Here is a 5449-nt window from a genome sequence, read left to right as displayed (position 1 = left end):
GTTGCTCGGTTGCTAGCTGAGCGCTTGCGGGCTGCCAGCTAAAAGCTCTGCTCTTGTTGGATTGAGCCGCCCCTGCTCGGTTCACTTGCCGGTTCACGCGCCCACCACATATATATATATATATATATATATATATATATATAAACGCAAGACGCGCGCGCTCTCGCACGTACGCTCGGACACGAGCGCGCCGCAGAATAAACCAGAGGTAATGGTCGCACGCCTTGTCGACCGCGTTGCTCTTTTGCGGCACAAATCTTTTCCTACATTACCTCCCGCAATGCCAAGGTGGATTATTCCCTCCTTCACTATTGCTTGTTAACCCTTGACTGTCCGCATTCAATTATAACTGGACTCCTATTGCATCATAATACAACCTGAAAAATGAACAAGAACATATATTAGACAAGTCTACTGATCTAAAATACGTTCATGTGAATTTGAGAACTAGTTCTCAAACAGGGGTACCCCTGAGAGTACTTTAAATTAAAATAATAATAAATAATAGTATTAATAATAATAATAATCTAAAACAATAATGAATTAAAAACAAAATGTAAAAACATTTTATATATATATGTGTGTGTGTGTGTGTGTGTGTACAGTGGTACCTCAGGTTTTGTTATTAATTTGTTCCATAAGGTCATTCAAAGAAAACCGAAACATGAAAGCTAAAGCAATTTTTCCCATAGGAAATTATGTAAATCTAATTAATCGGTGCCAGACACCCCCAAATATTGGTAAAAAAGTACATTTCATATAAAATAATTATAGTTTTACACAAGCAAAAAACAATGTGAAATACTTACAGATGACCAATGAAATGGACAAATGAACATTTACATTTTTAACTTTACTGAAAACTCTTGCTGGCGAAGACGGCGAGAAGCAGCGAGGGGGCATCTCCATACTTTGCGATTAGTTCTCTCTTGAATTTAATGGGGTTTCTCACCTTTATGAAAATCTTGGCAGTCACAACTTTCTTTTAGCAGTCACACTCAATAAAAAAATGCATGGAGCGTGAGTCACTAACGTGAACTGATACAGTCCAGGGTACATGCAATGTTGTACAATAACTGAGCCAGGGGCGAAATTTTGGTATAAATTTTCATCAAAAAATGATTCACACAAAAAAATGGAGCATTCAAAAAGCAAGGTCTGACTGTATAATAAGTAAATCCTAGGGTTGTGAACGATAAACCGATGTGACCGGATATCAGGTTTGACGAGCGAGAGATTCGGCTCTTCCGCTAGCAGCCTCCTGTATCGATAAGAATCAGCCATAAATCTTTAACTTAATCGATTGTGGAGACATGCACCGGGTATCGCGAGAGAAGCAATCGGTTGACAGAATGTCTTTTAAACAACGCGAGAGCCTGGGCTACCAGCGAAAGGATTGTCGCGCATGCTCCATAGCTTGCCATTACCGAAGAGGAGAATGGATGTAAATAGTAGCAGGAGTGCTCACTAGTCACTGCAAAAGATTTTCAACACATCAGCAATAAAAAAAAAAAAGTTTGGAACGTCTTTGCATTTTACAAGAAGGGCGCAAAACTTGACCAGCCAGACCAACAGAGGCGAGTATGGTAACTTTTTTGCTTTGTAACTTGTTTACTTTGAAATGTTGCACCTTCGTTACCTACCTGGAGTGTTGATGACACTATGCTCAGTCTGAAATGTTGCACGCTCACTATTGAGTATGGGATTGTTTACTTTTCCAAGCTAACACAGCATTTTCGTTGCACCCATGTGACAAACAGTTCTATTTACTTATCTGTGCTTGGACACATTTTTGCCACTTTTGAAGAGATGCGTCATTATTTAAACCCCTTAATTTGTTTATCTATTTTGTATTATTGATTGGACTGAAGGCTAAGACTTCTGTTTTTTCGTTGTTCTATTTATATTGATCCCATCAAACAAAAGATGTTCATTCGGCAAGTCTTTTTTTGGTCTTTGTCTAAAAAAATACATGCATTTGACATGTTATTCTGTTGAATATCCTGTTGACTCGTATGATGTGCTCTTTTTACGCATTTGAAAATTCTGTAAGAATGCCACTGTCATATAATTGCCATCTTTATTTTGTAACGTAAGACTAATGTCTACATCAACAAACATTAACAATCGAATCGAATTGAGTCGTATAGTTTGTACACTGCATCGGATCATATCGAATTTGGATTTGTCTATCACAAAGAGAATTGCATCTTTAGTAAGCACTTGACAAGTAAATATTTCATCCCCTGCTGATTATCCAAGTTCACCGGCTTTCAAAGATATCAGCAGTACAGAACTTGTATGAATGCCACGCGTATCATACCTGAGACATGACTTATGAAGATCTCTGAAGTCAGAGGTCCCCATCCACCCATCCAACCATTTTCTATCCCACTTGTCCTCACTAGGGACGCGGGTGTGAGCCTATCCCAGTTGTCTTCAAGCGAGAAGCTGGGTGCACCCTGGACCGGTCGCCAGTCAATCACAGGTCAGGGGTCCCCATTTCCTCTCCCAAAAATTGTAAATTGTAAATGGGTTGATAAAAATGGTCTAAAATCTTTGTCCTGTGTTTTCTTGTGATTATAATGACAAACAAATGAAAGGCAAAGGACTCTATCTAATCTCACTGCGTACAATTTGAACTGTTTTTATTATTTCGCCATTCTCGATTTGAACCTCATTAGATGTAGAAAGTGGGTACTGTATACAATCCACATTGGATGAGGTGACAAGCCAGGACTGCGCTGCATTGTTTAGCAACACGAGATGGGGTCATGTGATCATATCCGGCACTTCAGCTTTAGTTGCACATATGTGTTTTTTTTTTTTGCATCTCCCTGGATTGCCTCTTGCTCGTTAGCAGCTCATTCCCGAGCCATGTCTGTTTTCTCATACTCCTTTTGGACTGATTATATGATTTTGGACTTTTGTTTGAATGTCGTTCTTTCTATCCTTTTGAAACTCCCTGTTCTTTGGGTTAAGCTCCTTATAAAAGGCTCATTTTGTACAACACCAGCTCGTTCTTTAGGCATCATTACACAAATTCATCTCTTCTATCTCACTGCTTACGAGTGCTGTAGTATTAACATTAAATTAACACTGCTCCAACCTCATCTCATCCACTAAATCTCATTATATTGTGCAGGTGCCAGTGTTAGTCTTCATTTATTGCTGTTGCAAATTGAAATTAATCCTATTCAGACAAGGATGCTTGCTGAATTTATTCATCTATTCAGTTAAAGAGCATTAAAGTGGATTTTTCCCTCTAAAACAGCGACTGTCTCACTTTTGAAGGGGCCGGCTCTTAGAACCACACATACTGTAGCTTTTATTTCTTCCCTTCCAGTGTCTGATACCATTTCTCAACAGTTTGATCACTGGGCCTCTGACTGTTCCAGTGGGTTGCAAGCTGCCAGATTTCATAGACTCAGTTCTTATCAGAGGATTGAACCTCGTCTTCACTGATGGCTGAAGATATCCCCTAAAGCCTGCTCTGCCCCAGATTTTTACATTGCCTGAAAAACACAATTCTGTATGTGTACCTTCTTATGAATCAGATCTAATCGAGATGATAAAAAATACTGTATGTTGGAATACTCTTGGACATTCATTACTCATAGCGTCATGCTACACTGCCTTCTGTGGCTCAGTTCACTCAGTGCGGGTGTGAATAGTTTATACAGTACAGTGGGGGGGGACTGCATTTATACATACAAGTTCATTATTTTATTTTGAACAGAGAGACAGAAGATCAACAAAAATCCAGAAAAAACAAATTAAATACAGGTTATAAATGAATTTGTACTTGATTGAGTGAAATATGTTTTAAATCCCTCCCCCCCAATGCCCATGAAACACATAAATTAACCCTGTCCCTTCAGCAAGGAGCCTGCTGAGAAAAAGATAATTAATAACAAATACAATTCATTAGATTAAATTAAATAACACCCAGACATCACGGCACAAACTGGCCCGCAGCTAGACCTTAATTTGGTTCTAGGATCGGCCAGTCATCACGGACAAACCCATTTTACTGTACCTTTGCCATCAGGAGGTCATGAACGTGTGAACGACAACGACAAGCCTGTTTTTAGCGCAGATGTTGACTTTTTAAGGTGATGTTCTTAAACGTTTATTCAGCTGCATGCTGCTTGCCTGTTGAGTTTAAATGCACTTTGCAATAAATCGGCGACTGTATTTTATTTCCCATGTCTTATATTTGCATTTTGACGCTCTGCTTATAATCTGGTTACAATCCACAGTGCAGAACAGCAGAAATACAGTTGACCCAGTTGGTCTCTCGCCCGAAGTCAGCTGGGATAGGCTCCAGCATACCCCCGCGACCCTAATTAGGATTAGAAAATGGATGAATGGATGGATGATTTCTTATTTAAAAATTAAATATTTTTGTAGAGCATAGAAACCCTCCTTTCCGACTTCCTAAACACAGTTTTTAACAGTATTAGAGCCCTTTACACATGAAATAACACCCCTATAGTAACATTTACAATTGTATTACCCATTATAGTAATCATAATATGAGAAAATAAGACATATCAGACATAAATAACACATAATATACAGTCGTCCCTTGCCACATCACAGTTCAAGTTTTGCGGCTTCAGTCTATCACGGTTTTTCAAACATACATTAATAATTCATGCTGTTGTTTGTCATTGAATAGAGCTTAATATTAGTCAAAAAGTTTGCATATTTAAGCAAATTGTATGCATTTTTGCCTAAATTAAGCATGTTCAAACTTAAAAATGACTAAATGAACGAAAATACAAATATAACCCATTAAGAAGACGCATTCAAATTGTGAATGTAATATTCTACATTGGTCACCAGGTGTCAGTAATTATTTGGTGAAACAAGCACCAGACGTGATCGCCGGGCTTTTATTGTTTAAATTATCTCACAAAAGGCACAATAACAATAAGAACATAATGATAATAGTCATAATAATAACACCGGCTACTGCTGCGGCCGTAACCCACGCAAGCTAAGACTTAACTCCAAACCCCCGACGTCACTTCCTGTCCTCCACACGGAACACATTTACTGCAACAACGAGTTTTATATATGTCTTAAATGGCTTGTTTTAATGGATTTCATGCTAAAATTGGGCCGACAATATTGGTGGGCTGATATTGGCATAAAAATGTGATATTGGTCAATATCCGTGTCATTTTTTGTCCCTATAATGAAAGCCGATATAGCCCTTTATGTGCAAAAGTCACAACATTGCTGAATATGCTGCTAATATGCCTCGTGTAGTTAATACTTTACACCAGGAGAGGGCGGACATCTCTGTAACTTCAATCTGAGCAACATTTGTGGCCGTGTTTCCTGTGCAGGGTTTGGGTGTTTGTGGACTTTGTGTCCCCGTGTGCACACGGCGGGGAGTCCGCACGCGCCGCATGTTTGAGCCGATGCTTTCATTGTC

This window comes from Dunckerocampus dactyliophorus, chromosome 17 (assembly GCF_027744805.1).
Source record: "Dunckerocampus dactyliophorus isolate RoL2022-P2 chromosome 17, RoL_Ddac_1.1, whole genome shotgun sequence".
NCBI lineage: Eukaryota > Metazoa > Chordata > Actinopteri > Syngnathiformes > Syngnathidae > Dunckerocampus > Dunckerocampus dactyliophorus.
This window is presented reverse-complemented; position numbering follows the sequence as displayed.